Below are 23,960 nucleotides of genomic sequence, written 5' to 3'. Positions count from 1 at the left end.
AATTTAAAATAATCAGATTATCATTTTCTTTCAAAGTCTTTTTTTCCTTCCTTATTTGTGACAGTAAAATGCTATCTTGGGAATTGAAGGGCTGCAAATAAAATTCTGCATCAAAACATTACTGAATACCCAAAACACTCACCAGGGAGCTCTCTCAATCAGTACAGAATCAACAAACACTGCAATTAATTAATGAGTAGATCATAAGGGATTCTCTTTAAACAATACTGACAGCCAATGCCTCAAGACCAATAACACAAAAAAGTTGCTGTTGGTTTGAAGGGAGTGACTCTTTTTCCCAAAGCATTCATCACCTGCATTAAATGCTTATATAACTTTCCCTAACATACTCTCCACAGGGGTATATTTATTTACCAAATTACTTTTTAAGTGATACTCCTCCACGCCAGTACCCTGAGGTGATGCAGCAGAAATGGCAACTTGTACACAGTTTGAATGCAATGCTGGAACGAGAGAGGGATTTGAAAATTGAGATCTTTTGCAAGTCCTAATGAACTGGGACAGATGTTAGAATTAAATTACATTTAGCACCTTTCAGCTTAATTGGGTAATAAAAATATCAGTAATGGGCTATTATTTTTACTTTCAGGCTACCATGAAACACTGTTTAAAAACACAATTAATTGAATTATTTGTTCAAAATCTTACAACATGCTAAAAAATACAGTTCTCTACATTTATACATGTATTGTTGTGAGATTTTTTTTTTCTAATGGAGCTTCCATCAAATTATTGTTTAAAAAAATTAGGTAATGTCTTGTGTGTCTTACTGTGAACATCAGGGCAGGCTGATGACATCATCAAATGTCACCATCGGAATGGGTGTTCTCATCCTGTTGACCAGATTGCTCCTCATGCTTCAGAAAGACAAACTTGTAATTTGATTGGGAAGGGAATATTTTCCCTTTTTTTGGGAGCTGGAAGTATCACTTTAGTATTCTCCCATCGTCATAGCTGATCCTGAAGAAGCTCAGATTCATACCCTGGTTTAAATAACCAAACACAGCTGCTCTTTTCCCCATTGAATTGGATCAATTCATACTTCATGCCTTAACTTGTGGTGATTTTCCATTTCTGAGACGGTTCACACAAAGCTGGTTATCCCAGTTCCTGCAGAGACTCCAACACAAGAGACATATTCCCCGTTTGACAAGCAGTCAATTGGAAGAGATATTATATATCCAGAGTGTCTTCTTGAGCCACAAAAGACTCTTCCTTCCACCCCTAAAGGTTAATAGACTTGGGGTAGGAGGATGACATGAAGTTCTGGGGATTAGAGCTTGAGTTATGCAAAATGTTCGGTAGGCAGATTGGTTGTCCCTTCACTATCCTTTGGAAAAAAGCATGTTTAATCCACTTTTTATTACCTCTGTTCTGTCAGTTTCAGAGGTATTTTTGTTATCCAGTCTCCTCTCTCTCCTCTAATATCTCTATCCCTTTGTAAGCATCATCTGGAGCTAGCTTGACACTAGCCTTCAATAGAACTTGGAAAGTACTGGGTTGTTGACAAAAGTAATATACAGAAATCAGATATTTAAATGGTTCCTGCAATTGGATTATGAACAAGCTGGTGTTTGTTCCACAAAGTAAGACTATCAAATCATTCTTGTTTGTCTGACAACTGTACGCTGACCCTGTATGCTTAACTCATGTTTGACGCCTAGGTGCCACCACACTTAAATGTCATTTCACATATCTCCAGATCCAGAAAAACTCCCTTTTGGATTCTGCTGGTAGATAAAAGTTTATTTCTCAGATTTGTTCTTGGCCTGTATTCCCTTGATTATAAAAGATTGAGGGGTGATCTGATCGAGGTGTTTAAAATGTTAAAAGGATTCGATAGAGTAGATACGGAGAAACTATTTCTTCTGGTGGTGGAATAAAGACAATGGGATGTAATCTTAGAATTAGAGCCAGGCCATTTAGGACGGTAATTAGGAAACATTGAAGAATCTGAAATCTGAAGAATTTCCTGGCCTTAAAGTCTCAGATTTAACAAAAATTGTTTGTAGTCACTGATGTGATCTGATTTTATTGTATTTTAACTTTCATCAAATTACACGATTGTTTTGGAAGAAAATTGCTTGGAAAATAATTACGAACGGAAGATAAATTCATTAATCTTTTTAAAAAGTTCATTCATAGGATGTGGGCATCGCTGGCAAGACCAGCATTTATTGCCCATCCCTAATTGCCCTTGAGAAGGTAGTCGTGAGCCACCTTCTTGAACCGCTGCAGTCCATGTGGTGAAGGTTCTCCCATAGTGCTGTTAGGTAGCGAGTTCCAGAATTTTGACCCAGCGACGATGAAGGAACGGCGATATATTTCCAAGTCAGGATGGTGTGTGACTTGGAGGGGAACATGCAGGTGGTGGTGTTCCCATGAGCCTGCTGCCCTTGTCCTTCTAGGTGGTCGAAGTTGCGGGTTTGGGTGGTGCCATCAAAGAAGCCTTGGCAAGTTGCTGCAGTGCATCTTGTAGATGGTACACACTGCAGCCACTGTGCGCCGGTGGTGGAGGGAATGAATGTTTTGGGTTGTGGATGGGGTGCCAATCAAGCGGGCTGCTTTGTCCTGGATGGTGTCGAACTTCATGGGTGTTGTTGGAGCTGCACTCATCCAGGCAAGTGGAGAGTATTCCATCACACTCCTGACTTGTGCCTTGTGGATGGTGGAAAGGCTTTGGGGAGTCAGGAGGTGAGTCACTCGCCACAGAATACCCAGCCTCTGACCTGCTCGTGTAGCCACAGTATTTATATGGCTGGTCCAGTTACGTTTCTGGTCAATGGTGACCCCAGGATGTTGATGGTGAGGGATTCGGCAATGGTAATGCCGTTGAATGTCAAGGGGAGATGGTTAGACTCTCTCTTGTTGGAGATGGTCATTGCCTGGTGCTTGTCTGGCGCAAATGATACTTGCCATTTATCGGCCCAAGCCTGGATGTTGTCCAGGTCTTGTTGCATGCAGGAACGGACTGCTTCATTATCTGAGGGTTTGCGAATGGAACTGATTATTGTGCAATCATCAGCGAACATCCCCACTTCTGTCCTTATGATGGAGGGAAGATTATTGATGAAGCAGCTGAAGATGGTTGGGCCTAGGACACTGCCCTGAGGAACTCCTGCAGCAATGTCCTGGGGCTGAGATGATTGGCCTCAAACAACCACTACCGTCTTCCTTTGTGCTAGGTACGACTCCAGCCACCTGATTCCCATTGACTTCAATTTTACTAGGGCTCCTTGATGCCACACTCGGTCAAATGCTGCCTTGATGTCAAGGGCAGTCACTCTCACCTCACCTCTGGAATTCAGCTCTTTTGTCCGTGTTTGACCAAGGCTGCTATGAGGTCTGTAGCGGAACCCAAACTGAGCATTGGTGAGCAGGTTATTGGTGAGTAAGTGCCGCTTGATAGCACTGTCGACGACACCTTCCATCACTTTGCTGATGATTGAGAGTAGACTGATGAAGTGGTAATTGACCGGATTGGATATGTCCTGCTTTTTGTGGACAGGATATACCTGTGCAATTTTCCACATTGTCGGGTAGATGCCAGTGTTGTAGCTGTACTGGAACAGCTTGGCTAGAGGCATGGCTAGTTCTGGAGCACAGGTCTTCAGCACTCCAGCCGGGATGTTTTCGGGGCCCATCGCCTTTGTTGTATCCAGTGCACTAAGCCGCTCCTTGATATCTTGTGGAGTGAATCGAATTGGCTGAAGGCTGGCTTCTGTGATGGTGGGGATCTCGGGAGGAGGCCAAGATGGATCATTCACTTGGAACTCCTGGCTGAAGATGGTGGCAAATGCTTTAGCCTTGTCTTTTGCACTCAAGTGCTGGACCCTGCCATCATTGCAGATGGGGATGTTCATGGAGCCTCCTTCTCCCGTTAGTTGTTTAATTGTCCACCACCACTCACGACTGGATGTGGCAGGACTGCAGAGCTTTGATCTGATCCGTTGGTTGTGGAATCGCTTAGTTCTGTCTATAGCATGCTGCTTGCGCTGATTAACATGCATGTAGTCCTGTCTTGTAGCTTCACCAGGTTGGCACCTCATTTTTAGGAACGCCTGGTGCTGCTCCTGGCATGCTCTTCTACACTCCTTATATGAACCAGGGTTGATCCCCTGGCTTGTTGATAATGGTAGAGTGAGGAATATGCCGGGCCATGAGGTTACAGATTGTGGTGGAATACAATTCTGCTCCTGCTGATGACCTACAGTGCCTCATAGATGCCCAGTTTTGAGCTGCTATATCTGTTCTGAATCTATCCCATTTAGCACGGTGGTAGTGCCACACAACACGTTGGATGGTGTCCTCAGTGTGAAGACGGGATTTCGCCTCCACAAGGACTGTGCGGTGGTCACTCCTACCAATACTGTCATGGACAGCTGCATCTGTGACAGGTAGATTGGTGAGGACGAGGTCAAGTAGGCTTTTCCCTCGTGTTGGTTCTCTCACCATCTGCCGCAAGCCCAGTCTGGCAGCTATATCATAGAATAGAATCATAGAAGTTTACAACATGGAAACAGGCCCTTCGGCCCAACATGTCCATGTCGCCCAGTTTATACCACTAAGCTAGTCCCAATTGCCTGCACTTGGCCCATATCCCTCTATACCCATCTTACCCATGTAACTGTCCAAATGCTTTTTAAAAGACAAAATTGTACCCGCCTCTACTACTGCCTCTGGCAGCTCGTTCCAGACACTCACCACCCTTTGAGTGAAAAAATTTCCCCTCTGGACCCTTTTGTATCTCTCCCCTCTCACCTTAAATCTATGCCCCCTCGTTATAGACTCCCCTACCTTTGGGAAAAGATTTTGACTATCTACCTTATCTATGCCCCTCATTATTTTATAGACTTCTATAAGATCACCCCTAAACCTCCTACTCTCCATGGAAAAAAGTCTCAGTCTATCCAACCTCTCCCTATAAGTCAAACCATCAAGTCCCGGTAGCATCCTAGTAAATCTTTTCTGCACTCTTTCTAGTTTAATAATATCCTTTCTATAATAGGGTGACCAGAACTGTACACAGTATTCCAAGTGTGGCCTTACTAATGTCTTGTACAACTTCAACAAGACATCCCAACTCCTGTATTCACTGTTCTGACCAATGAAACCAAGCATCCTTCAGGACTTGGCCAGCTCGGTCAGTAGTGGTGCTACTGAGCCACTCTTAGCGATGGACATTGAAGTCCCCCACCCAGAGTACATTCTGTGCCCTTGCTACCCTCAATGCTTCCTCCAAGTGGTACTCAACATGGAGGAGGACTGATTCATCAGCTGAGGGAGGGCGGTAGGTGGTAAACAGCAGGACGTTTCCTTGCCCATGTTTGACCTGATGCCATGAGACTTAATGGAGTCCGCAGTCAATGTTGAGGACCCCCAGGGCCACTCCTTCCTGATTGTAAATCACTGTGCTGCCACCTCTGGTGAGACAGGAGTCTGGGATGTTGGCTGAAAGGTATGATTCTGTGAGTATGGCTATGTCAGGCTGTTGCTTGACTAGTCTGTGGGACAGCTCTCCCAATTTTGGCACAAGTCCCCAGATGTTAGTGAAGAGGACTTTGCAGGGTCTACTGGGCTTGGTTTGCCTTTTTTACGTGTCCGGTGCCTAGTGGTCCGTCCGGTTTTATTCTTATTATGTCTTTTTGTAGCGAGATTGTACAACTGAGTGGCTTGCTCGGTCATTTTAGAAGGCAATTAAGAATCAACCACATTGCTGTGGGTCTGGAGTCATGTATAGGCCAGACCGGGGAAGGATGGCAGGTTTCCTTCCCTAAAAAGAACATTAGTGAACCAGATGGGTTTTTACAACAATCCGGTAGTTTTATGGTCACCATTTCTGATACTAGCTTTTTAATTCCAGATTTTATTTTAATTCCCCAGCTGCCGTGGCAGAGATTTGAACTCATAGTCTCCGGATTATTAGTCCAACTACTCTGGATTACTAGTCCAGTAACATAACCACTATGCTACCATACCCATTTCAATTCCATTGGAGTTCCTCACCAATTAAATTAGAAATTTGAGTCTGTGGCATTGGAAAAGTTAAATGATAAACGCACAAGTGTGCACCTAAGATCATTAAATCTTTGGTAAGATCAGTATTTGTTACATTTTAATCTTGGCTCAGTGCTGGCACTCTTGCTTCTCAATTAAAAGTTTGTGAGTTCAATCCCCACTCCAGATACTTGAGCAGATAAATCTAGGTTGATACTTCAGTGCAGTAGGGAGGGAGTGCTGCATAGTTGGAGGTGCTGTTTTTAGGATGAAACATTAAACTGAGGCCTAGCCCGCTCGTGTGTACTTACAATTCCACGGCACTAATCGAAGAAGAGCAGGAGAATTCTCTTGGTGCCCCAGCTAATATTTATTCCTCAACCAACATCACTGAAACAGATTATCTGGCCATTTATCTCATTGCTGTTTGTAGGACCTTGCTGAGTGCAAATTAGCTGCCGCATTTACCATAATTATAATTGTGACTAAACTTCAAAAGCAATTAATTGACTGTGAAGCACTTTGGGATTGCCTGAGGGAAGCGCTATATCAATGCAAGCTCTTTCCATTTCTCTTCATACTACTATTTGTGAAGTTTAATCCTTGATTGTATTATCTGTTCAGATCATATTTATCCTTGGATTTGACTGTGTTTGCGCTCTACTGTAATCACAAACTGGATAAGGTCAATAAAGCTCAAACATATTGAACATCTACTGACCACCCGCTAACTAACCAATACTTAACCACTACTCCAGCAAATGAACTGTGCCACAGAAATATGAACAGACCAATATCCGCTTGAGTAATCAACCAAATAAATAAAATGGTATTCAGTTTAAGGATTTAAAAAAAAAAATCAATATAATAGTTATATTTCTGCTAATTCATAGCCTGTTCCAGTAATCACAGGGGGACATTTCCTCTGGGATTTTCTGCTATTACCACAAGAATGCGCTCCTGACACTGGCCAATTTTCCTGGGTCAGGCTATTTTACATAATTGAGGCAGGCTTCCTTGCCTCCAACAGGGAAGCTGCCTAGGTAGGGTAGAGAATGGTTGTGGCAGGCAGTGTAGTGTTGCAGCAGTCTCTGAGGCAACAGATAAGGGGGAAGGCATTTTGAAAAAATGTTTGCAAATGGCAGGGCTTGAGAATTGAATGGGTCACCCTGCAATTGATTCATCTCCCTTCTAGGGATTTAAAAGTTAAATTATCCTACCAACCTCCTCCCCGCCCCTCCCCACTCCAGCAGTGCTGGATGCCCGGAATGCATCAGCGTTCTTCATATATACCACATTGCTATTTGGGAAGACATATGGGTGATAATTTTGGCTATGGGCAATAGTGTTAAATGGGGGATATTGGATCAGCCACCTTTTATATATCCCTCCTGATTTTCATTTCCACAATCGAAGTGAAAATCGTGAGGGATGTATAACGGGCAACTGAAACAATATCGGCCAAAGTCATAATTACCCCCATTATACCTGATATCAAATATGGCAGTAAATGCCAGAACTGTCACGGGTGAGAGTAGCTCCTGAAGAATTTCCCACTGCATTCCCTATTCCACCTGAGTTACGGCAGAGTGCCAACATTACTTGAGTGTAAATTCTTGCCTGAGGTCTTTAGGAACAGGAAATGGCCATTAGGACCAACAAGCCTGCAGCTTTTTCATACATCAACCCCACTTATCTGCCTCCTCATCATATCCTTTAATTCTTTGCTTTCTCAAAAAATGTACCTAATTGCTTCTTGATAATGTTCACTGCACAGCCCTTTCTTGGTAACTTAATCCACAATTCCATTAAGTTTGGTTGGAAAAAATTGCACCTGACTTGCGAACGTACTCAAAACTTCCTAACTTTTAACTTGTGTTCCTAGAATTTGAACCTGTCACTACCATGAGCAATTTGCCTGGATCAATTTTGTCAATTCTCTCCTTTTCACTTCTTTTCCTAAGAACATGAGCCTATCTTCCTTAACCTACTATTATAACTTAAATTTCTGATGACACTGAATCATCTCCATTGATCATCTCTCTGCCATTTAAGAGTAATATCATTCTTCCTGTGATTAGGTGACCAGAACTGTTCTGTATTCAGTACTCCAGATGAAGTCTGGCCTTCAGGATTATTCTGGAGTAGTGCACAGTTTTGGCTGAGGAGAGCGAAGCACAGTAGTGTTTGATGTTGTCAAGCCAGATCTGCCAATGGATGCCTAGGCTAGTCATGTGCCAGGTATGCTCGAGGTTGCACCTATCCAACTCGAGGGTGCAAAGGTGAGGGGTGTACTGGGAGAATGCCAGGGGTGGGACGCAGCATTTGTTTTGCTGGGAACAAGGGCATCATAGATAGAGGTGAACATGTTAAACACGACAAGGTCGAAAATCTGATGCCTTTCCAGCATATTTCCACCATAAGTCAGGTGGGAGTGTGGTAGAAAGGCCAGGAATTAGCATACACTGGCCAAGGAAACCCATGCAAAAATGGTCCTTTTGCATCATCAGGTCTCGACCGGCATGCTGGGGATGCTATTCATGCGCCAGGAGGCAGTGTGCTGATCATGAAGTGGAGGAAAGTCGGCTGGCAAGGATGCCAGCACTGGGCCTTCGGTAAATTTGGGAGGATGGGGAGGAGATCGGGAGGAGGGGGGATTGAGCAGTGTCGGGCAGCTCCTCCTGACCCCACATTCAGGTAAGTACATTTTTCTTTTACTTACCTTTTTGGTGGAAGCCTTCAGCGGTTCCTTTGAGGACCATTGGTTTGACTGCTTTAGACCCGAGAAAACTGACCACAGTGTGCCTGGCGCATGAAAGCTACAGCGGTAAAGTGGGAGAATCTCCGAGGAAATTCCCAGCGATGGTCTTAATAATGGGGATAAAGCTTTTTAATGCCTTTTACTTGGTATGCGAAATAGTATGGGCGTAATAAAGTCCGGATCCATCCCAGACTTCACTACTGTTTCCATTATCTGGCAAGGTTCCTGTAACATTTCTCTTACACTCCTGGACAGAATACAGAATCAATCTTGTCTGATAGATAATCTATAACCTATCTATCTATCTCCCTTACAATCTTTTTGTCTTCATTTCATCAGTATTATTACACTCATTGCTTCTCTGAACTTTACTCTTGTTCCTCCTAAGTTCCAAATACATTATTTACATGCACATCCTCACTGTCTTGAAATCGGACTCATCATCACCATCACCTATTCTAACTCATTCTCTCCCAGCACTACAGAACTGTAAAAGCGCTTCCTTCCCTCCTAGTATATGAAATACTATGGGTGTTAGGAAGCCTTCCTCCACAGTCTATGAGCTTTCAAAACCTAAACATGGGATTAGCTAACCACTTTTTGATTTACTTTACTTTCTCTGCTGCTCTTGGCTGTGACCTGCACTATGGCCTTTAGCTCTTTGTCTAAGTTTCTCCATTAAAAAAATTCGCAATGTCACCTCACAAAATGACCAAACCATATAGCACGTGTAAATAGTGGTAACATTAGTATACACAAAATACAGGCTAAACCACAGGGCAATGATAGAACTAGTAACATGACCTAAAAGAATATAATCATGCCTTGTAAGTCTTATTCATTGGAGCACATATTATATTGGCAAGCCAGTGGAACAATATTGGTACTGGATGTTGTGGAGGAGTTTGGCTCACACCCCCACTCACCAAGCTAGTATAGGATGGCAGTGTAAGTAAGTGGGAAAGAGTGGAAATAATGAAAATAAATTAAGATCCGAAATCCCCATTATTCACTTTATATCTCTTTAAAAAAGAAGCCAATTTTATTCATTTTTGCTCAATTTGATTTAAATAAGAATTAACACTTAGGTCCTCAATGACAAAATAGTTATTAAAAGTTTAAATTATTGATTAGCTGATTTTTCAATTTTGCCAATATTTTTCCCCTTCATGAATATTTGTTCCCAGCAGGCTTTGTGTTTTCTGTATAGATCACAGAGGACTCCCAGCTGTTACAGGGAATCAGCTGTACGGTGCAGAATTCCACAGCAGCTGTTTCAAAACGGCATCCAGCTTTTGGCACTCAAATGGAGGCTTCACCATATGCCAATAGACCACTTAGTTCATGCTTTGGGAACACATTTTAAAATAGTCACCGTGGAAGGAGGGAACAGAATTTAGCTGTTATGGAGCTTCAGATGTCCCTGCAAACTAAGTAACAGCGGCCAAGTATTCCGTCCACTTCACTGCCAAGTTTAGAGCAACCACTCTACCAGGAGTTTCAATAATTTATAAAAGAAATCATGACTCTATAAAAAAAAAGTTTAAAATTTATGTCTGTATAGTGAATCCCATTTTAATTAAGGTTTCAGGAATGTTTAACGTATGCCACTGTGGGTTTCCTCATACTTGAAAACGAGAAACGAAGCTCAGTTGTTTTATTATTTTAAATTCACTTGAGATAGTTCAGCTCTGTGGGCATATGTTCAGACCTGCCAACAACTTATTTCACTCATTCTGAACCCTTGTGACTCATGCACTGGGACAAACATCCATATTCCAGAATCTGGCCAAGTTGTAGAATAAATAATACATAACAACCTGTAGGGAATCCATGACCTGCTTATTCTGATTTGCGTTATCCAATTTCTGTTCTTCAAGCAATTTTAAAAACGAAGGCCTAAATTTTTGCAAGTATGGCAGTTTAGGCAATATTAATGCATGTGGTGTAACTGGAATCTGACCAGTAAAACAGATTGGGGGTTAAATTCGATAACCCCCGAATCCAGGCGTGGGGGTCGCGGTGCATGACTAACCCATTAACGATGCAGGCAGCAGGTGGAATTCATGCTGCCGGCTTATTACCATGATTTGTAGGTGCAGCAAGCGTTACTTGCGCCGTTGAGTGGCTGCTTGCACCAGCGGGAGGCCCGATATGGGGCGTAACCAACACTAGTTAAAGACAGTCTGCACCTCTTAAAGAGGAAGTGCACAGTCAATGCAAGCAGTGGAAGATGACAGGTAGAATGGCTGGACCGGCAAGAGGGCGTGTGGCGAGATTCTCCGACAACGCACTGCAGGCCTTGGTGGACGAATGGAGAGCCATCCTGTATCCACAGGGTGGCGTGAGACCCTCCAGAAAGCAACTGCGGAGGCAGTGGGAGGAAATGGTCCTGGCGGTGAATGGCAGGAGCATTGCACCACGCACGTGGAGGTGGTGCCGGAAGAAGTTCAATGATTTGACATGAGTGGTCAAGGTGAGTGAATGCAATTGTCGAGTGGTAACATCCTACCAACTGCAACACTGCTCCATGCATGACACCCACCATCACCCACCCACCAACAAACGCTGCCCATCCATACGCAACGCTGCACTTCGTATGCTGCATCTCAACCTCACATAGTACCACACTTGCAATCCACACACCCGCCACTCACACACACTGGCAGCTATTCGACCATGACAGGCACATCCCCCAAACATCTTCCAAGACACTTACTGATACATATGGGGTTCAAAACCCCTTTAACAAAAGACATTTGAAGGAAAGGGTTAACTGTACCCCTTTTAAATAAAGATATTTGAAAACCTGCAAACACAGTAATGTGGTAAACTGTGTTCTTGCAAATCCTGTTTTTCCCTCAATGATGCTGATGGCATTGGAAAAGTATAAGTTTCGGGATTGAAGACATTGTACTGCGGATAGATATCTGCATTATTAAATAAATAAGCTGGATGGATAATATTGAGCTTAAAGCGTTGTCAGGCTTTCAAAACACATAGGCCTTTGGAAGCACAAGCTTTTCAACACAACAGGGGGTAATGTAAGAAAAGGCTCACATCAAAGGCTTCAGATTGGGAAAGCAATGATAGGTGTGAAAAGACATTGGCCCTTTTATTCCTATATGGTAGTCTGTTTAAAGAGCTGGGAGTTGTGAAACATCAAGTGGTATTGTATCCAACATATGGTCAAATGGTATAAGGAATGGATTGGAAGCCATTGAAGCAATCAAAATTGGAGACGTAAGGACCATTAAGAATGTCTGGGCTTAGAAATGTAAAGGCCATAAACAGAGACAGTAAAGGGGCCTTTTACAACCCATCATTTGAGCACATGGTCTTTTCTACATCAAAGGGTCTCCAGTCACACGATCAAAGTCTAAACTGTCAATCATTGAAGTATGTTAATGATTGAGGCATAGCAACAGGGAGCGATTGGACAAAAAGAATGACACTCCCCAATCCTACGTCCTTTTGGTAAAAAAAATATAAAAAGACTTTGATAGACGAACAGTCTCTTCTCTTCACCAGTCACATGGAATGCACACTGCAGTCGAACATCACGCAAGAAGAAGAAGACCTCGAGTTCTGAAGAGCTGATCAACTTTCAGACCTGATGAGCAAAAGCCTTGGTTTAAAGGTTGTATATGTTTTAATGATTTGCCTGATGTTTGTATGAATTGTTAAGTCATTACATAATAACGTTGTGAATTATTAAGTGTATAATGGGATTTTACTGAGGAAAGTCACTTGTATGGTTTGATTTTGCTTCATGAATGCTCATATGAATGATAACATCATTAAATAATTACTTTTGATTAACGAAACTGAGGGTGACTTTCTTTGCTTGACTATTCATCCAGTGTCCAAGAATCACACAAAGTAAGGAATTCCCTACATACACTTCCCTCTGTCTGGCAGGAGAAGGTGGCACACAACAACTGGCAGTGCAAAAGACCTGAGGGAGGACAGACACACCTACACATCCTCACCCCTGTGGAGGAGACTGCACTGCAGATCATTGGCCAGGCTGCCACTGAGGCCCTGGCCACTAGCTGGAGGTATCAATGATGAGGGTCTCTGCACACCTAATCCTCCTTCTCGTTTCCCTCATCCCACAATCTTTTCAGACTCACGTGCTGCAGTTGGTGTCAGCACGCACGTCTTATTTGCTCCCCTCCCTGCTCCACAACTCAAACTGTCGCCCTTTATCATTGCAGATACCCAAGAACTGGAGTCGGCACCGTCTGAGGTAGAGGAGGAGGAAGACAGTGACCATGAAGCTGCACCGTCACTTGATCTGACACTCACATCCACCAGCTCAGAGACTGACACTGCGTGTCCTTTGGAGGCTGGGTTGGAGGAGGGATCTGCACACTGTGAGACAGGAGCCGAGACGGGGGGAATAGATAGCACAGGTACCAGCTCGCCAGAGGGCGAGGTCGCACAATGGTTCTGCTGCCGAGGAGTCAGACGATGACTTCGATGGGCCAGGCTGTAGAAGAAGGCTGATGGCGTACACCACCAAATGCTTGGTGCACTGGAAAGCCTGCATTAGGGAAAGCCTGCGCACAATGACATGGGGCATGGAGGAGTCCACCTTGAACTTGGCACAGAGCTTGGAGCCCATTCTTTCCCAAATGGTGTTAATTGTATATAAATCAATTCCATCAATTGATGAAAAAAAATAAAAAATTTTAAAAATTGTTGACTGATTAAGTTCAGGTGCATGAGCAATTGGGAACTCTCTAGCTCCCATATATAAGGGAGTAGGCTTGGTGAGAGGTTGTAGGTTTTTGTGTGAGGATGCATTGGGTGTAATGTGAATCCCAGCAATGAAAGTATTTTGGCCTGCACTGGCTGATTATCCATTGGTGTGGAAGAGGGTTTTGGCCACTTGGCTGTTTTGTTTGTTGGAGGGTCTTGTTCAATTAAGAACTTGACACTGGTTGAAGTAGACCTGGAGAGGAAGGGAGAAACCAACAGCAAAGAAGGGTGAAAAATACCACCATTTGCAGTGGTGTGGTTGTTTCAACCTACACTCAACAGAGGGAGGAGGAAGCAGAAGTTGGTGTTGTTACACTCTTATCTTTTATTTACTGGGGATTGCTTGTAGGTAGGGGGAGGATAGAAGATCCATGATGGCTGGAAAGGAAGCCAGGGGGACTCTCTGTGTCTGGCCTGGGACAGCTAGAATTGCCTGGGTGAAGTTATTATCCTTCTTAAAAATCTGTGGAGGACTGAGCCTAGGCAGTTTCAGCTGTCTAGCAGAATACATTGCCTCCCCCTACCAATTAAAGAAGACAATCATTAACAGCTGCACTACTAGCTGGAATCACCTTTAAAGGTTGAAACCCTGCTCCTCTTCCACCTCCTTCTGCAGCAACCCACCCCTGCAGTCTGTTTCCCCTCCCTCTCTTCCACTTCAAAAAAGAGTGTTATTTATTTCATCAGGGAAGCCCCTCTCCCAGCATCCTAGAACAACTTGGTGAGAGGTGGTTTTTCTTTTCCATAAGGCCATCCTTTCCATCAGGCCTCAGATTTAGGGTGAGTGTAGCTCTTGATAAATAATGGTGGTAACATCACCTTTGCCACTGGGGCTGGGACTCAGCAGGAGATATGTAGGTGTGACCTCTGCAGCTGCTCCTGCTGCCCTGGCACCATTCTGCCTTGTTACAATAAAACATGGGGTGAAGAGCTACACTCACCCCAACATGACTATCGAGGCCTGTATTAAGGCCATGGCCGAGGTTGTTGGCCCACTGGCACAGTCTCCAAAATGTACGGAAAGGTGATGTTCTTCCTAAGGTCGGAACGGGTGGTGTCCCTGGCCCTCAGTAAGGAGCTCATGGTGGGTGGGACCTTCTGGAGGCCACTGTGCAGTGGGTCGTACTGTCAAATGTTCTGCCCTTCATCTCGAATGAGCTCCTCCTCCCCCACCTATGTCAACTGGGGGAGGAGAGGTCAGGGGTAACGCTGCTCCCACTCGGCCACCAAAAGCTGCCTCTGTCACATTTACTCTTTCTGGTGCCAGGCGTTTGTTCAGATGATATGGGAGGAGGACACTGAGGGGGGCTTCTATGCTCTACATGAGGGGACTGCCTACCATGTCTTTTGGATGGCAGAAGGTGGTTGGTGCCATGCCTGTAAGGAGTTGGGCCCTGCCTCCCTGGCTGCAAAAGTGGGTAAGGTGGCTGAGGCTGGCATCACCACTGCCCCTCCCCACTGCTCGGAGGCTGGAGAGGGTCCCCATTCTCTGCTGCCCTCTGACGCAGACCCCATAGAGGAGCCCAGGGAGGACTATAAGAGCATAAGAGATAGGAGTAGGCCATTCGGCCCCTCTAGCCTGCACTGACATTTAATGAGATCATGGCTGATCTGATTTTTACTTCAACTCCACTTTCCTGCCCTTTCCCCATATCCTTTGACTTCCTTGCTGATCAAAAACTTGTCTAACTGAGCCTTGAATGTATTCAATGACTCAGCCTCCACAGCTTTTTGGGGTAAAGAATTCCAAAGATTCATGACCCTCTGGGAGAAGAAATTCCTCCTCATTTCCATCTTAAATGGGTGACCCCTTATTCTGAGACTATGCCCCCTAGTTTTAGATTCCCCCATGAGGGGTAACATCCTCTCAGCATCAACCCTATCGAGTCCCCTCAGAATCTTGTGTGTTTCAATAAGATCTCCTCTCATTCTTCTGAACTCCAATGGGTATAGACCCAACCTGTTCAATCTTTCCTCATAAGACAATTCTTCCATACCCGGAATCAACCTAGTGAACCTTCTTTGAACTGCCTCCGATGCAAGTATGTCCTTCCTTAAATAAGGGCACCAGAACTGTACGCAGTACTCCAGGTGTGGTCTCACCAGCACCCTGTACAGTTGTAGCATGACTTCCCTGCTTTTATACTCCATCCCCCTAGAAATAAAGACCAATACTCCGTTTGCCTTCTGGATTACCTGCTGCACCTGTATGTTGACTTTTCGTGTTTCATGTACGAGGACACCCAGATCCCTCTGTACAACAGCATTTTGTAGCATTTCTCCATTCAAATAATATTATACTTTTTTATTTTTCCTCCCAAAGTGGATGACTTCACATTTTCCCACATTATACTCCATCTGCCAAATTTTTGCCCATTCGCTTAACCTGTCAAAATCCCTTTGCAGACACTTTGTGTTCTCATCGCTACTTGCTTTTCCACCTATCTTTGTATCATCAGCAAATTTGGCCACAAGACACTCTGTTCCTTCATCCAAGTCATTGATATATATTGTAAATAGTTGAGGCCCCAGCACTGAGCCCTGCAGCACCCCACTAGTTACAGATTGCCATTTTGAAAATGACCCTTTTATCCCGACTCTTTGTTTTCTGTTAGTTAGCCAATCCTCTATCCATGCCAGTATATTACCCCCAACACCATGAGCTCTTATCTTGTGCAGGAATCTTTTACGTGGCACCTTATCGAATGCCTTTTGGAAATCCAAATATACTGCATCCATTGGTTCCTCTTTATCCACCCTGCCCGTTACTTCCTCAAAGAACTCTAATAAATTTGTCAGACACTATTTCCCCTTCATAAAACCATGTTGACTCTCCTTGATTGTATTATGAGTCTCCAAATGTCCTGCTACTACTTCCTTAATAATGGATTCTAGCATTTTCCCAATGACAGATGTTAGGCTGCCTGGTCTATAGTTACCTGCTTTCTATCTCACTCCCTTCTTGAATAGGGGTGTTACGTTCGCGGTTTTCCAATCCACTGGGACATTTCCCGAATCTAGTGAATTCTGGAAGATTACAACCAGTGCATCCACTATCTCTGTAGCCACTTCCTTTAAGCCATCAGGTCCAGGGGACTTGTCAGCCTTTAGACCCATTAGTTTATCTAGTATTTTTTCTCTAGTGATAGCGATTGTTTTTAGTTCCTCCCTCCCCTTTGCCCCTTGATTTTCTACTATTATTGGTATGTTGTTAGTGTCTTCTACTGTGAAGACAGATACAAAATATCTGTTCAATTCCTCTGCCATTTCCTTGTTTTCCATTATTATTTCCCCAGTCTCATCCTCTAAGGGGCCAATGTTTACTTTAGCTACCCTCTTCCTTTTTATATACTTGTAGAAGCTTTTACTGTCAGTTTTTCTACTTCTTGCTAGTTTACTCTCATAATTTATTTTCTCCCTCTTTATTATTCTTTTAGTCATCCTTTGCTGGTTTTTAAAGTTTTCCCAATCTTCGGGCTTACCAATAATCTTTGCCATGTTGTGTTTTTTCTTTTAACCTGATACCATCCTTTACTTCCTTAGTTAGCCATGGTTGGTTCACTCTTTTTGTGCAGTCTTTCCTCCTCACAGGGATATATTTTTGTTGTGAGTCATAAAATATCTTTTTAAATGTTTGCCACTGCTTATCCACCATCATACCATCTAATCTGATTACCCAGTCCACTTTAGCCAATTCCACCCTCATTCCTTTATAATTGCCCTTATTTAAGTTTAATACAGACCCGCGGTCCTCGCTCTCAAACTGGATGTGAAATTCTATCATGTTACGATCACTGCTTCCCAAGGGATCCTTTACTTTGAGATCATTAATTCATACTGTTTCGTTACCCATTACCAGATCTAAAATGGCCTGTTCCCTGGTTGGTTCCCGGACGTATTGGTCTAAGAAACAGTCCCTAATACACTCTATGAACTCCTCCTCAGGGCTATTTTTGCCAATTTGATTTGTCCAATCTATGTGAAAGTTAAAATCGCCCATGATTATTGCATTACCTTTTTTACAAGCCCCCCTTATTTCCTGATTTATATTTTGCCCTTCAGTGTAACTATCATTAGGAGGCCTATATATTACTCCCACCAGTGATTTCTTTCCCTTGCTATTTCTTACCTCCACCCAAATTGATTCGACATCTTGATCTTCTGAGCTAAGGTCATTTCTCACTATTATACCAATTTCATCCTTTATTGACCCTCTGCCATCGATCCTAGGGGTGGGAACAGGACAGAGGTAGGTCTGGCTGGTGTGGCCGATCCGTTCGCTGCACTGTGTGCGGGGGGTGGGTCAGTCACGGGCAGCGATGACCCAGAGGAGGATGGGGACTTGGTGATGGGCTCTGGGGACAATTTGGGGTCCATTGCCAGTGAGGCAGTGGATGCTCTTGTGCCCTCTACCGAGTCTCCCCTCATCCCCATTGGGGAACTCCAGGAGTTTGTGGCAAATAGCCATCATCATCATCGTGATAGGGTCCAGCTGGCCCTCAACCGATGGTCGGTGCTGCTAATCTGTTCTATCCGGTCGTGGCGGCGGCAAAGGGCACCGACAAGGTTGGGCTGCGTTGGCTCAGGTATCTCCTTACTGGGCTCTTGAGGGAGTGACGATCAACTAGCGGCCCTGCTCCCTCTACGTAGTAGGATGATGGTAGGAGGTTGCACAAGACTCTTGTCATGGAGATAGCTGTAGCCAGCCTCAACATCAACGGCAGCTGAGAGGCCCGCCATAGATTTAACAAGTTCTCAGTCCCCCGGGACACGAAGTATGCGGTGTGCTTTCTGCAAGAAACCCACACTGTTCCGGGAGACAAGGCCACGTAGATCCTGGAATTGGCGGAGGTGGGGGGAGGGGGGGTCTGCTTGAGTCACCTTGCCAGCACTTCGAGTGGGGTGGCCATCTTGGACGTTTCAGCTGGAGATCATGTGGGTCAAGGAGCTGGGGCTAGGCGGTTTGCTCCATGTGGCCCTTTGCCTCGAGAACATGCCGCTTCACCTGGTGAAGGTGTACGCCCCCTGTATCGGTGCTTAGCAAGTGAGTTTCTTTGAAGAAGTGTCCACTTACTTCAACTCCATCCGCTAGCGGGTGCATTGTCCTCTGAGGGGGGGGGGGGGGAGGTGGGATTTTAACCGCACCCTCGAGGCGAGGAACCGCTGCAGTCCCCCGTGCAGCCAGTTGTCGGTGAAGTTGAAGGACCTGGTCAGGTCATTCGACTTGGTGGATGTCTGAAGAAATCTCCATCCCAACTCCTTTTCACCTTTGTGAGGGCCGGAGGATGGTGGTCCAGAATTGACCGCTTGTACATTTCGTGGGCGTACGCCTGCTGCGTCCCGTCGTCCTCCATACGTTTAGTGCCATGCTTGGGCCACCACCTGGTGTGGATGGACCTCACTCTACTCCGCACTCCGGTGGGCTCCATGTACCGGCAGTTTAACAGCCGGCTGCTGGAGGATGCACAGTTCCGGCACTCGTTCGGTCGATTCTGGACCAACTGGAGAAGGAGGTGGGGGGCTTCTCCTCCTTGAAGCTATGGTGGGATGTGGGCAAAGCTCACGTCATCTCTTCTGTCAAGAGTAAGCGAGGGGGTCGACCAAGAGGCTGGAGTCCGAGGTCAGGTGGTTGGAGTAGGAGGTGCTTGGCCTGGAGTCCTATCTCAGTCAAGTCGTCGAGGATCCAGCTCTGCAGGGGATGTACGAAGAAAAGAGGGGTGCTCTGTAAGACCTGCAACTGGTCGGGTCCCGAGGAGCGTACATGAGGTCGTGGCTCCAGCTCCGTCAGGACGTGGACCGGGGGTGCCCCTTTTACTTGCTGAAAAAACGGCGGGGGGGGGGGGGATTCCGTAAGCAGCCCCTTACACTGCTGGCCGAAGACGGAACCGGAGGGGGTCAGTGCTTGGGCACGCGCCTAATACAAGGCTCTGTTCTCTCCGGGTCCGTCCAGTGAGGATGCTCGCAGAGATTTCTGGGAGGACCTGCCGAAGGTCAGCACAGAGGGTGCCGACCGGCTCGATGCTCTGCTAAGCCTGGCGGAGCTGACCGGTGCCCTCCACCATCTCTCCAGGGGGACATCCCCGGGGCTGGACAGGATGACTGTGGAGTTCCACAGGGCGTTCTTGGACATACTGGGGGGTGACTACGCGAGGGTCCTGGGGAAAGTCTGGCGACTGGGGAAATGCCCCTTTCGTGGTGCAGGGCAGTCGTACTGCTGCCGAAGAAGGGGGATCTCCGCCACCTTAAAAACTGGCGCCCGGTCTCCCTCCTCAGCACGGATTACAAAGACTTCGCTAGGGCAATGTCTGCTCGCCTTAGCACCGTGCTGGCCCACATGATCCATCCTGACCAGTCCTACACGGTCCCGTGCCGGAGAATCCACCATAACATCCACCTGGTCCGGGACCTGACCCACCATTCCCAGAGGGCTGGTCCGTCAGTCACCTTCCTTCCCCGGATCAGGAACAGGCGTTCGACAGGGTTGATCACGAGAACTTATTTGGGAGTCTGCACGCGTTCGGATTCGGGTCGCATTTCATCGCCCGGATCCGATTTCTGCACGCTGTTGTGGAATGTCTGATTGAGGTTACCGGATCCTTGATGAAGCCTCTTTGTTTCAGGAGAGGAGTGCGACAGGGATGTCCCTTGTCCAGCCAATTATACACCGTCTGCGTGGAGCTTTCCTGTGCCTCTTGTGGAAGAGGTTGTCGGGGCTGGTTCTACGCGAGCCGGGCGTGGCGGTCGTACCTTCGGCTTACGCTGGCGATGTGCTCCTCGTGGTCACGGATCCCGTTGACTTGTGGAGGATGCGCGAGTGCCAGCGACTGTACTCTGCCACGTCCTCCGCAAGGGATAAATGTTCTGGACTCCTGGTGGGTCAGTGGCGGGTGGACTCCCTGCCGGAAGAGCTCCGGCCTTTTGCCTGGAGCACCACTCACCTCTGGTACCTGGGATCCTAACTTAGCCCTGCCGAGGAAGCCTGGCCGGTGAACTGGCAAGAGCTGGAGGCCAAAGTTACCTCTCGCCTAGGGCGCTGGACAGGACTGCTCCAAGTATTATCCTACAGGGGTCGAGTGCTGGTCATAAACCAGCTGATAGTCGCAGTGTTGTGGTACCGGTTAGTCACTTTGATCCCTCCTCCTGAGTTTGTCACCAAGATTCAGAAGAAGCTCATTGACTTCTTCTGGGCCAAAAGGATGCACTGGGTCACAGCTACGGTACTGAGTCTCCTGCTTCGGGAGAGCAGTCAGGGGCTGGTGTGTGTTCACACCCAGGTAGCGACTTTCCGCCTTCGGACCCTGCAGAGATACCTGGACGTTGAGGACCCTCCTAGATGGTGTGCGCTGTTGACGTATTTCTTCCGCCAGCTGCACGGCCTGAATTACGACATGCAGCTCCTGTTTATCACATTGCCGGGCGGTCGCGCGTCCTTGCGGGAGCTGCCTGTCTTTTACCAGGATCTGATCAGGGTCTGGAATATTGTTGCTTCCAGCCAGAGCTCTCCCCCGTCAGGGGTGGCGGCCATCCCATGGGAGCCGCTACTCAGGAATCCGCACCTCTGCAGTGTTGGCTTCGGTGACACGCGGCTGACTGAGTGGAGGGCCCTGGATGGTATGGTAACCAGAGTCAGGGACGTCCTGGATGGTGGGGGAGCGGGCTGGATGACGCAGGGAACATTAGCAGCATGGATGTCCTGGCGCCATGTCTGATACATGGCCGACCCCCACCCCCCTCATCCAGGCGTTGAAAGTGGCACTCGGCCCTGACTCCACCAGGTGTGTCAAGGAGGCACAAGCATGTGGAGCGATCCCGTCCGATCTGACCGCCATTCAGACGGAATTCCTCATTGGTGCCAGGCCCCGAAACCTCCCACTGAGGGCTGTGCCTCACAACTTGAGCCTTCTCTCAGAAATCCCCTCTGTGTCATTTCACTCTGCGCGGAGGGGTTTCCTGTATGGGCAGTTCCTGCACACTCTCCACTTCCTCGCCCTCGTCTCTCGTCTGGACACGCCCTGGCGTACCATCTTGTTGTCTGGCGGGGGTCCCCAGTAGAGGGCTCTCTATGTGGAAGTCCTCCCCTGTCCCATTAGGGATCTGGGGTGGAGAGTGTTGCACGGACTCCCAGGCCGCCTGTAATTTCTGCAGCCTGGATGAGTCCGTGTTTCATGTTTATATGGGTTGTGTGAGGTTGTAGCCCCTGTTTTGTTATCTAAGGGGGCTGCTCCTCGAGTTTTGGTTGCACTTCACTCCCACACTCCTGATCTTTGGCCACCCAGTGAGGAGGGGGATGGCCAAGTCAGAGGACGTCCTCGTGGGTCTGCCAAAGTGGCCACCTACAGGTCCAGGCTAGACACGGCCCGTGGGGGCGGTCACTCCAACTGTCTGCCTCTTTTCCGCGGCATTCTCTGCGCCCGGCTGGCCCTGGTGAGGGAGCATGCAGTGTCCGCCGGTAGGTTTGGGGCTTTCTGTGATCGGTGGGCACCACAGGGACTGGACTGCATCCTTGACCAGTATAATAAAATTATTATTTGACTTTGTTTATTATTGGATTTTGATTTGGTTTCTTAAAAATTAAAGCACACCCTAAACCCCCCTTATAAAAGGGGCCTAAATATAGTGGGGGGAGGGGGAATTTTAAAAAATAAATAAATAAACAAAAGTGCCTTCTTTTTAGAGGGGCACAACTAATAGAAAGCTAAACCATTTAAAAAAAGGAAAAAAACCATAAAATTTAAAAAAAATTAATGAATGATTGATTGAGCTCAGATGCATGAGCAATTGGGAACTCCCAGGCTCTCATATATAAAGGAGTAGGCTTGGGGAGAGGTTGTGGGTTTTTGTGTGAGGGATGCATTGGGTGTAATGTGAATCCCAGCAAATAAAGTTTATAAGCAACTAAAAGTATTCAGGCCTTCACTGTCTGGCTGTCCATTTTTTAACATGGTTGCCTAGAAGTGGAGACTGGAAACCAAGAAGAAAAAAAAAAATTTGGGGCATAGAACTTGAGAGCCAAGTGGCTGTTGTGAAGAATGGTGGAAAACGTGAGTAAGTTGGTGAGGTATGATTTCCCTCTGATGTTTTTGGAGTTTGAACCATATGACCAATGGAAAAAAAAAAGGTTGATTCGTGGACATGGGTTACTGCTCTGCCGAAGAGAAAGCAAGGGCTGGCCTTAGTATTATTGCTTCCTGAATGCAATAAGATTAGGAGTAAAGTGTTTTTGGAGCTGGAGGTTGATTGTTTGGATGATGATGAAGGTTTTGACCACCTAATAAGATTCCAGGACAAAATATATAAAAAAAGATGATCTGTTGAGTGCTTATGAGGCCTGGTCGGAGTTCGATTGATTTTGAAAAACAAATGGTCGTTCCATGGAAGAATACATCATGGACTTCAACAAATTATACCAGAGATTGATAAGGTTCAAATTAGGTATCCCTGAATTGTGTTTAAATTTTGGACTGTGCTAAAGAATCTCACGGTCAGGCAGCTCGTCTTAATTGGCGACCAGTTCTTGAACAAAGAGATTCTGTTAGATCAGGTGTCTGACGCTTTAAACAAATTCCTAGGGAAACATTCATTCCCTTTGGCCCTCATGGATCACATGGGGCCTTCTGCTGTAACACACAGAATGGAAGATTCCATGGTGACCAGGTTTAGAGATGATGTGAACACTGAATGCAGGCACCAAGCCGGATTTTGGAATTCTCAGGACTGGATGGAGATGTTAATGCAATGAATGGATTAGGGACAGGCAGACTGGTGATGAACGCCAGTAAAGCAGATCAGGTTATATAGACAGATTGCAAATTGGGGACAGGGATTATAGACAACTGAATACCAGGAATGGCCAAGAACAAATCAGGAGGTGTTTTCGTTGTAACTATCTACATCATTATGTGATGAATTGCACCGACGCAGGGTATTTGAGATGACTCATGAAGACAGTAGCTCGGAGGCAGAGGATGAAGTTTATGGTACATATGAACAAATCATTCTGGTCACAAGGAGTTTTAATCCAATGATGAAGGTATTAGTTGTGAATTCTTTCAATTGCTTACTAGATAGTGTGTGTACTGTTTGCAGGGTGGATTGGTTAACATGTTACCTTGACTCACTCAGCAGTGAAGATTGGAGATTAAAGAGTATAAAAGTTCGACCTGCTTTAGATTTGGTGATGACAACTCCTTGAGGTCACTCAAGCGCGTAGTCATACCATGTAAAATCGCGAGAAAGCCATTTTATAAGCACAGATGTAGTCTCGAGTGATATACCCATGCTTATGAAACTGGACATGGAACACGATAAGGTGATTATGTTTGGAAAATCAGTTGACTTACAGTTTACCCAGTCAGGGCATTATTATGTCACCTTAATGAAACCTGATGTTTCTCATCAGCACGTCAGACAGGTA

This window comes from Heptranchias perlo, chromosome 3, assembly GCF_035084215.1.
Source record: "Heptranchias perlo isolate sHepPer1 chromosome 3, sHepPer1.hap1, whole genome shotgun sequence".
Classification (NCBI taxonomy): Eukaryota; Metazoa; Chordata; class Chondrichthyes; order Hexanchiformes; family Hexanchidae; genus Heptranchias; species Heptranchias perlo.
Note: the sequence above shows the minus strand (reverse complement) of the source record.